The sequence below is a fragment of the Plecotus auritus genome (genome assembly GCF_963455305.1).
Source record: "Plecotus auritus genome assembly, chromosome: 3".
Classification (NCBI taxonomy): Eukaryota; Metazoa; Chordata; class Mammalia; order Chiroptera; family Vespertilionidae; genus Plecotus; species Plecotus auritus.
Genome location: NC_137772.1, coordinates 9355938 through 9366937, shown reverse-complemented (window position 1 = coordinate 9366937; position 11000 = coordinate 9355938). Strand labels below are relative to the sequence as shown.

Here is an 11000-nt window from a genome sequence, read left to right as displayed (position 1 = left end):
GGATTGGGAGGGGACTTCTGCAGTTGGTACAGTGCAGGCATGGGACTCAGCCTGGCAGGCACCAGTGGGCGTGAAAGCCAGCAGGCAGTGCCCATTCATCTGAGATGTAAGTACATGGGAGAACCAGGCTGGGGCTGAGAGGCCAGGACCACCAGCAACCCTCCGAGGGAGCTTCAGTTCAGACCACCCCTTACCACGGCCCGTTCTTCACGGACAGGCCTCCTTCCCATGATCACTGTCACAGTCTTGGTCTGACCAGCATTAACCCTTGTCCTCTCCTTTCACTTTCACTATTGCTACTACACTCATCAGCCTGACCCATTGAACCCCAGCCCCACCATTTCTGATGATGTCATGGCCCTTTCACAAACACATCTAAGATGCTCTGTTTCTCTTACAAAGGCATCATCAGGAATGCAAGTTATTTTACCTTGCATCAATAAGTAAAATGTATTTATTTTTTGGTTTGGCACAGGTATCTAAAAGATGACAGTGATTATATTATCACTGTGGGTTTCAGATCACTCCTCGCAAACGCTCTCTAAGTTCCTTCACTTCTTCGCCGCAATTCCATCATGAGCTGCACCCAGCTGTTACCTGGACCGTGCACGGGAAGTAGCCTCCCTGCCCAGCCCACAGCCGAGAATCAGCCTTCCTCCGCGGAGCCTCTCCAGGTGGGTTTCTTTCCCTTTGCCCTGGGTAAGCCTAGGACTTCCACAGTTATTTCCCTCTCTCTCCTTCCCAAACTCGCTCCCTGCATTCCACCTCCACTAACAAATGCTGTGTGCCAATGAACAGTGTAGATTCAGTTGCTGCATTGTATAAGTAATGCCTTCCTTTCCTTCTTTTGTTGGTGTTACCTGATAAGTTGGCCTGAGTTAACTTCATTTCACATTACCTCATATCATACAGATCAGAAACCCTGTCTAGCTAGCGGTCACACTCTACACTCCAGTACCCCACAGTGTCCTGGAAAACTTGGGACTTTATAAATGCTTTTTGTTGATGAGTTGATAATTGGGATCACAAACAGCCTCACTTTTCTCCCATTTCCTGCAAATACATCTCAGGTAGCAACTTTCCCCGCTGTGAGCAGTTCTGAGTTCCAGTCTTCCTTCCAGAGAATTTCAGGAAAGAGCCTCTTTCTTAATAACTTGTATCATGATGTCTTCCTGCTTTCCTTGCACTCACTCTGCCTTTGGGCAGGTACAACAATTACATCCTGATTGGAAGAATTCTCCGCAGACTAGCTTCTGGGGAGGAACATTTCAAACTAATTCATTCTGGTTCCGTATACCATAGGACATAGTCATGTCACAATGTGATCTCTTGTCCTGGCCTCTAGCATCACAGCGCTGGCTGAGTCGGCCACTAAGCCAGAGCAGTGTTCTTGGAAGTCACTTCCACTTCAGGATGCCCAGTAGTAACTTCACTGTCTGCTGAAGTTACTGAAAACCACATCAATATTTCCCCGTCCACCAGAAATTGTATCTTGTGATTTAATTTCCCCTTAACAGGATCTCCAAAGTGCCCATAACCATTCCAATGACACCTGACCCAGGAGAAATGTGATGGAGGGGAGGTTGAAGTGGAAGAGCACAGTAGACTTAACCAATTGCAGCTAAGATATCTTGCCCCAGAAATTTACAGAACACACGTGCATGTGAACACGTTCTGGGTCCCTCCTGGTGTCTTGAAAGAAGGTGTCATTGCTAGTGCGGGGCTCTAAAGCTAAAGCTTCATTAAATACATAGAAAACCTACCTTCCTACTCCATCTCTCTAAGTTCTGTTTCCTCATCTGCAAAAGAAGAGTGATGTTTGCTTTGCCTATTTGAAACTAATGAAATCATCTAGTTTTTAAAAACCACTTTATATTATGCTTAATGCATCACTAGGGCTTGCTGTCACATATATTTACCCAAATTGGCTACAATAATGTCTCCCTTCCCCCATTCTCTTCTTACAAAATACTTTGCTGCTCCTCCCATTGAGAGGTAGGTTCTCTGATCCCTGCCTCTGTGTTTGGGTGGGCTTGTGGCCACAGCAGAAGTGGTAATATGACTCCCAAACCTAGGTCATAAAAGGTGATACATCTTCCACCCGGCCCTCTTGGGATGCTTGTTTTTGCAACCCAACAGCTGTGAGGAAGCCCGTGCTATAGAGAAGGCCACATAAAGAAGAACAGACAGCTCGGCCAGAGTGGCTTAGTGGTTGAATGTTGACCTATGAACCAGGAGGTCATGGTTCGATTCCCAGTCATGGCACATACCTGGGTTGTGGGCTCGATCCCCAGTGCGGGGTGTGCAGAAGGCAGCTGATTGATGATTCTCTGTCATCATTGATGTTTCTATCTCTCTGCCCTCTCCCTTCCTCTCTGAAATCAATAAAAATATTAAAAAAGAAGAAGAAGAACGGACAGCCACCTCCAATTTCCCAACTGGATGATGGTGCCATCTTGAAAGTGAACCCCCAGTTCCAGTTAAGCTGACACTGAGTGAGGCAAGACAAGCTGTCGATTCAGGAGCAGGATAAGTGACTGTTGTTGTTTTAAGCCTTTACATTCTGGAGAGGTTTGTCACGCAACAATAGATAACTGATACACCACCTATCCTTCTACTCTCTCCGTGACCACGCCTCTCAGTTCCCTGCCTCTGTGCCTTTTCTCTTCCATTTCTTCCATCAGCGTGTCATCTTCCCATTGAAATCTTACGACTCCTCAAGGTCTCATTCAATTGGCACTTCCTCTAGGAAGCTGTCCTCATTGCTCCAGTTGGTTGTGGTCTCTTCCCCCCTAGAACTCTTGGAAAACTTTGTTTCTACCACGTATATAGTACTTATTGCCAGGATTGATATCCAACATATTTATCAACTGGCTACGCCAAGTACCGACCAATCAGAAGGGAGGCCTCCTGAGTTTGCAGCCCTGTGATTTCCTTGCCCTGCAGCCAGGCTGGTTCCACACAGACTTAGCTCCTCTTCCAGCCTGCAACACCTTCAGGGCGGGGCACTCATCTCTGTAAGTGTCCCCTCCCCCACGGGTCTTCCATGTAATATACTATATATATATATTATTGTATGAGTAATTTGTTGAGACTTAAAACACAAAAACATCTGACTAGTAAATGAGAAGGTTCAGAGAGAATACCTAGGGAGCAAAAGGAGTTTAAAACTTTAAAACTACAAATAACTGAGAAAGAAGGTAAATCTCCTCAAACCAGGGCCATGAAGCCCCAGGATCTTTGATCTGAGAGCTTACCGAACCCTTCATTGGTTCTCACACTTTTGTGTGCAAAAGGATCACTTGGGGAGAATGAGTGTGGGTGGGGCTGGGGGAGAGAATGTGGATTCTGGGTCCCGCCCCCAGACATTCTAGATAAGTAGGTCTGGGTGGGGCTGATGAAATCTCCTTCATAACCAGCTCTCCAGGTGACTCTGATGCTGGCATCCAAGGACCACATTTTCAGGAACCCTGCTTATTCAGACCCCCTCAGTGTCCCGCTTGTTCCTCTTGCTGTAGTCCTGTGCCCTTTGAACTGTAGTCCTGTGCCCTTTGAACTGGCTATGGGTGCTGGACTGCTGAGAGGCAACATGGTTGGAAGGACAGAGAAGTTGGGAAAGCCATACTTCAGGGCTGTCTTTAAGGAGAATCGCTGCTGTAATCTTTGGGTGGTGGCAACATGAAACAAACACTGCATGGAGATCAGCAGACAGACAAGTAGCTGGTTGGCTGGGGAGTCTTCTGTCTGGGGGTGTCCTGATGTGGGGTGACCTGTTTCCTCATAGTTGAGTAAATTGTTAAGGGTGTGACTCACTCTGTGAGTTCAGCCTCCACCCTTGGCTACCTGGTTCCTACCAGTCCAACGTCTAATTTCATTCACTCATAACCCCAGAGCTCACATCAGAACCACAGATTCTAATATCAGATTATCTACTTCAACTCTTTTTTTCCCCCAGAATAAAATCTAGACAGTTCTGAATCCTTCAACTATTTAGGAACAGTTTTTCCAGTTTTGTTCTTCCAGCTTCAGGCTCCTCATCATCCTTCAGCGAAGAGTGAGTCTGCCCTGGAATCTGAGTGTTGGATGTCACCATAATAAATTCAATTAAAAACCTAACATCTCTGAAGTGGTTGAGATGCTGTGGAATTTGAATGCTGGGATAGTGTGCAGTGTTGTACAAGTGTAACCACAAAGATGGACAGTCCTATCATTGCCACAGACTTTCCTTATGACAGAATCCAGACTTCCTGTCATTGGTCTTCAATAACAGCGCTTTGTTGATTTTGTTCACAACGTGAGCATTCGTATCAACACTGTACAAAGTACTCTTTACCACAAGTTCATTTCCTTCTACACGACACTGTGAGGCAGGTATGTGTTTAAGATAAAACAGCCAAGGCACTCAGAGGTTGTATCTAAGGTCACAGAGCTAGTGAGTAACCATCAGGGCCTTGACCCAGGACCTTGAGGCCAGTTCCAGGGCACATTCCATCCTGTCATGTGGTGCTCACTCTGTGTATGGGCTGAGCAGGGCCCACACAGCTTGTTGGTGAGACAGCCTGAGAGCAGCCAGGAGCATGCACCCCGCAGACCTCCAGCCCCCGGCAGCGTTATAGGCCAGGCACCAGCCGCTGTCCTCTGCTCTAAAATCCATCTCTGCCTCTGCTGGGTCACCCTTCCCACGGGCTGCTCCTGGCCAATGACTGGGCGTGGCAGGGGCGCTAGGAACATGGCACACATGGGACCCCTCTCACTGGAGACTTTGTCCTGGGACCTCCTGGCCTTGCTAAACTTTCCTGAGATTGCACGGGGGCCAAGGAAGGCCACCCACCTTCCTTCCTCGCCTTCTCTCCAGGCCACGCCTGTTAAAGTCTGCAGGGAGCTCCCCGTCTGCGGCTCCCTAACCAAACCCTTGGCTGCTGCTTCTCAGACCCCAGATTATCACAGGCTTCTCATTCCTCGTGCGGATGCCGGCGTGAGGCATAGCTCCAGGCTCAGGAACCCGAGGAGAACCTAGCGTTCAGACTCTCCAGTGAGGTAGCAGGTGAACCAGGGAGGCAAGAGACAGACAGATGAGGCCAATTTCAACGTGCATGACAGTGCTGGGCTGAATCTGTCCCGAGACCTGGAATCTTCCGGGAAAGTAGACACTGCCTTGGGCATGTCGCATGGCAGCCTTGAAGTGGTGGGAAGAAGTGGCAGTTCCTGAGTGGGGGGTCCCCGATGAAGCCCCGCCTCACCGTGGAAGACCAGTTCTTTCTGTTTGACCTTCTGTATCCCTCTTGTTTCCAAAGCCGCTCTTGTTGACCTTGGCACTACGTGTGAGGTGGAAGAAGCAAGCAGCTATGATGAATACTCGTTAAAGAAAGAAATGTTTGTGTTGAGTCCGCCTGAGAGGAGATGTCAGAAAAGACATTAGTCTTTGTCTGTACCTGTCATTTGAAGAAGGAACCAATTTCAAAATCATATCCCACACTTTCTCCTCCCCTGAGTCACGGAGCAAGCTTACCATTCCTGTGTTCACTCACTGAACACACACTGAGCTGTACCGTGCCCGGGGGCTGGGATTCAGAGAAGACATGCTGTCCATGGAGCCCTATCACATGTCAGGGAAAGAGGGCAACGGGGGGCATCTAGGGAGACTCTGGGATTGAGACAACTTGATTCACCGAACACCAACTTTTTTTAAACTTTGCCAATAAACTTATTTACCATGGTGGCAATGCTCTCATTTTAGAAGCACATAGCAATTATCCTCTAGTGGATCCCTAATTAACCCAGGTGTGGCTGAGGACAGCTGGATGCCGATCTGGGCGATGATGGCACCTGCATCACCAGGCTGCCTTTGCTGGCCCTCAGGTTGTGTGGACGGATACTGGGCTCTGGGGCTGTGATCGTCAGAGTTTCCACTTGACCATTTTTCAGCTCCAAATAGTCCCCAGTGTCTTGAGATGACCAGTGGGGCAGAGGGGATGGGTTTGCACCTCAAGAAGCAAAGTTGTACAACACCCTTTAGATCATCTCATCCAAGAGCCACATGGGGCTGTTGAACACTTGAAATATCGTTAGTCTGAATTGAGATGTGCTGTATGTATAAAATACACAATGGATTTTGGAGACCAAGTTAAAAAAAAAAAAAGAATGCAAAACATCTCTCTAAAGTTTTGATATGGATTACATGTTGAAATATTATTTTTGGACACACTGGGTTCAATAACATATATTAAAATTAACTTCATCCGCTTCTTTGTACTTTTTTTGTAAACTGGGTCATTTTAATGACTGCAGACATGTAAACTGTGAGATAGTACTCGGAAACACCACAGTACAGGAGCTTTCCTGATTGGTGCACAGTTTTCATTAATTATAAGGAGTTACTTGCTGTCAAACCAGTAAGACGGCATTTATGCATCCATCATTTTCAGGATTGCCGGTAACCCGGGCATATTTTCACATCACAAGGCCCAACTCGCTCACATCCACCTTGATGGCAGTACCTTCGCTAATAACACCCAGAGTTGTATAGAGTGGGGCTGAGGGGTTCTTCTTTACATAGAATGCTGGCAGGCAAAAGGCGGCCTTCAGTGCAGGGTGTGTTACATGGGCCTAGCGAATCTTCCATGTTTAGGTGGTTTTCAAGTAAAGCCACCTCCAACAAAGCAGACTTTGGTAACCAGCCTCTTCGACACTTTCCTTTTTCTCTTTCCTGTTCGAATAACTTTTAATACCCCCGTGTCTCCCTGGGCACGGACTCTGGCTGCCCATTTTGCCCCTTTCTCTTTTCATTTTTGTTTCATCCCATTGGAAAGTGCTTTAGCTGGGTCTGTCCCTCTGCCCAGTAGCTAAGCAGGGACTGCGCCTGGGGACTCTCCTCCTCATTCTTTGGTATTTCTCTTCTCACGCTCCTGACAGTCCCTCTCTTTGTGTCTCCTCAGCACTGCGCTGTGGAGGGTAGAGCTTAGCCTTCAGACCAAACATCTTTTTGTTCTTTCAGGCCCAGGTCATTAACTCTTATTTATCTTGATTTTTTTTTTTGTTAGCAGATTTATGAATCCAATTTTTCCTTAGACTTTTGAAAATTCCTACTCAGTTCAATGATATGATCTAAAAATTGCCCAGAAACCTGTATTTTAGAGTAAGTGTCAGAGTCCTCTCCATCAGTCTCTCTAAGGATGAAACATTTTTGCAAAAAGTATCAGAGTAAGCCCTAACCAGTTTGGCTCAGTGGATAGAGCGTCGGCCTGTGGACTGAAGGGTCCCAGCTTCGATTCTGGTCAAGGGCATGTACCTTGGTTGCGGGCACATCCCCAGTGGGAGGTGTGCAGGAGGCAGCTGATCGATGTTTCTCTCTCATCGATGTTTCTAACTCTCTATCCCTCTCCCTTCCTCTCTGTAAAAAATCAATAAAATATATTTTTAAAAAAAGTATCAGAGTAAGACCATGACTCTATAAATGACAGACTTGGAATGACGGTTAAAGACTGGATTACAATGCAAATGACAGATTTGTTTTTCTCAACACATATTTTAGTGTAACTCTAATTGCAAATAAAAACATTTTATCAGGATATTGTAGATTCTTAGAAATTTTATACAATTCCTATGATATCTCTTTTTAATAACAGTAATATGTGCAAACGAATATAACACAATTGTTACTTTTGACAGTGCTTTCCATATAATTTTAACATATCAAATAGACTTAATTAGTTTAATTCCCCTCTTTTACAGAGAGGAAGAGACATTCTTTGAAATGTTTCAGGGATCCTTATAAATATTCTCAAAGTTACTTTCAGGTTAAGAAAGACTATTTAATTTTTGAATTTAGGAAAGTTTGTCAAACATATCAACAGTTTTAAAACATAGGTCCAATGGGATCATAGGTCCTTGTCTGTTCACTTAATCACGGTGACAAAGACTGCTTACCCATCTGATCACAGTGACAGTGCCAGCCTAGGCCCGCCTGTCTCAGGATCCCACACTCAGGGCCGGTGAACAGAGTGACTGACACCTGCGCAAGCCCGCGGGAGGACTTGCCTGCAGGCTGGTGCGCGGGAGGACTGCCGCCTGTTTCCACCCTCAGTTGTGTGCCCCATTGAAGCATATCTTACATGCAGATACGAGACCTTCTTCCGCAGTAAAGTTTACTTGGCATCCAGTTTTTGAGTCTTTGTCAGAAGGACAATAATGGGTCACAGAACTTGGGCAGCATAGCTCCGGGAGCAACAAGGTGTGTGCGTGTGTGTGCATGTGTGTGTGTGCGCATGTGTGCATGTGTGTGCGCGTGTGTGTGTGCATGTGTGTGTGTGCATGTGTGTGTGCGCACGTGTGTGTGTGTGTGTGTGTGTGTGTGTGCCTTCTGGGGAAAGTGATGCCTGAGTTAGGTTTTGGTGGGTAAATAAGAAATCACAGCGTTGCAGGTAGAAAGAAGCATAGATATGGATACAAAGGCTTTCCAAATAGAAGTGAAAATGATGGTATTTACAGAGCATCCACTCAGGGCCAGGCACTGCACTAAGGGCTTTGCAGACATTCTCTCTCAGAGTGACTTTTTTTTTCTTTTTTGTATATAGTGGTCCTTTCTTAGATAGAAGAAGGCACTTGATTCCAAAAGGGCCTACCATACTCGGGAGTATCCATCCATCCACCCATCCAATTATCTATCACCATCTACCTATGTGGCCATATCTATTCCAGTGCTTATTAAGGAACCAGATATAGGATTTTGTTTTTTGAGAAATTCTGGTTTTCTTCTAATAAGCAGAAAACACACTTTCAAAAGTATCAGCTTATGTATTCCTCTGTTTGTTCAGCTGAGTGATTATTAAACGAAAATATAGCACCATGCTCGGAGGATGGGGATGTGGTTAACATTTCAATACTTTGAAAGGAAATTTTTGGAGATTTTTTATCTTGTCATCCTAAACTGTTTAAAGTGAGACACCAGGTTTTAAACTCGAGAGTCCTGGTTTGTCAGAGCAGTGGTGGGTATGAACTGGGAGCTTCAGGTCTATAAACCCTGCCGACTCAATAACATGTATGGAGGGCTCACGTGGGGGACCTGCCAGGAATGCTCAAGCGTAGAAACTCCTTCCGGAAAGAAATGTACACCATTGTTGTCCACTGAACCTGACAGTCTTACCTGTTTTTAGATTGACCAAGGAGCTATTTCCTTGGCTAAAACCCCCAGAGCATTATTTTTCCTGTGAAAATATCATTTCTTCTGTGAAAGCAGAAGGACTCCAGGCCGGTTGTCTCTGAAGGAAGTGGGGAGAGGGAAAGGCATTGTGCATATACACTCTTTGATTTGCTTTAGTTATAACAGTGGAGGGCAGGATTCTTTTCTCTTTCAGCTCTACTATCTTCATATTTTCTCTGCATCTACTTAGACCTCTTTCCCTCAAGTTCTAGAAAAGCCTTTTTCCTCTGCTAGAAGCTAATGGCTTAACCTGTTCTCAGGAACATATGCCTCCCATCTCTTCCATCCTTGGCCCTCCCTCCACCAACAATCCCTGTTCCTATTTTATTTTCAATGTCTCCCGTATTGCTGCTCTAATCTTTCCCATCTTTATAAGCTAGAGCTACAAACAAAGTAAATATTCTTTCCTTTTTGTTGTTGTAATCCTCACCGGAGGCTATTTTTCCATTGACTATTTTTGGAGGGGGAAAGACAAAGAGAAACATCGACGTGAGAGAGACATCGATTGGTTGCCTCCTGCATGCACCCCAACCAGGGCCAGGGATGGATCCTGCAAGGGCTCATACCTCCAGTATGTGCTCTTGACCGGAATTGAACCTGGGACCCTTCCGTCCAAGGGCAGATGCTCTATCCACTGAGCCAAACCAGCTAGGGCAATGTAAATATTTTTAAACTCTGTTTCCTATAGCTAATATGTTTCTTTTCTCCTTTAAAAAATTTTTTTAGATATAATTGACATATAACATTATATTAGTTTCAAGTATACAACATAAGGATTCGATGTATGTATATATTACAAAATGATCACCATAAGAAGTGTAGTTGACATCCATCACTATTACTATATTTAGTGTAGTTTTTAGATGCATATTTTTCAGATTTTAACATCTTCGGAATCGGGATGTGTCATGGATTGTGAGTAATGTGGCCATCATAGTTCCTCCCGTTGTATCTATGCTCTTGGGCAGTCCTTTCCCACATAGATTCTTGACTTGGTCCTGTGGCTTGCTTTGGACAATGGAGCAGCAGCAAACATGATGCAGGCAGAGGTTTGAGAGGCATTTGTACATTGGGACTTGTCTCCTTTGCTGAGCGTGGAGCTGCTGAATCACCATTTGAATGCACTTGAACTAGCTTACCAGAGTGGCCATGCAGAAGAGAACTAAGGGACCCCAGCAAATAGCCTGACAGCCATCCAACATCTGAGGCCATCCCCACACCATCTGGCCCCTGCTTATTCCCCAGGTGGCCAGCTGCAGGAGAGACCAGCAGAGGAACCGCCCAGCTGAACCCAGCCCAAGTGTTAACCTAGAGAATCACAAATTAATGAGTGATTGTTGTTTTAAGCCACTAAGTTTTAAGGTGCTTTTTCATGCAGTAAAAGCTAATCAATCTAGGGTGCATCTTCCCATTGGTGATGTCTTACTATTTGGAAGGGCAGAATTTATTTTCTTTCTCAGGGATACATAAAATAATGGTGCATCTTGCAATTGATTGTGATTTAGATTGGATGCAATACAATATTGAACACACTTGGCAGGTAAGAAAGCTAGTGATTAGAGGGCTTCTTGCCCTAGGTCTGTAACCTGTGAGGTTGGAATGCGAATCCAAGCAATCTGACTCCAGGCCTTTGCTCTTAATCTGTAGGTAGTTCTATCCGACTGGAGAGGGTGTGGCTGGAGAGCTGGCTGGTGAGGAAAGCAGGAACAGGTAATGAAGGACATCCTAGAAAGTCTCGTAAAGAGTTTGAATTTTACTGGTTGACATTGAGAAGCTAGTTGAATTGGAAGGCTGGGGTACT

At 45.5% G+C, this 11000-nt stretch overlaps 1 protein-coding gene across 1 annotated transcript in view; it reads left to right on the top strand.

Annotated features, from left to right (window-relative positions):
- The first annotated feature begins 574 nt into the window (after positions 1-574).
- ACSL1 (acyl-CoA synthetase long chain family member 1) overlaps positions 575-11000 on the top strand; it is an 81931-nt gene continuing 71505 nt past the window's right edge. The window contains exon 1 of the mRNA XM_080660855.1: positions 575-674. The gene's annotated coding sequence lies outside the window, so the exon portion shown is untranslated. The remainder of the gene's footprint in view (positions 675-11000) is intronic.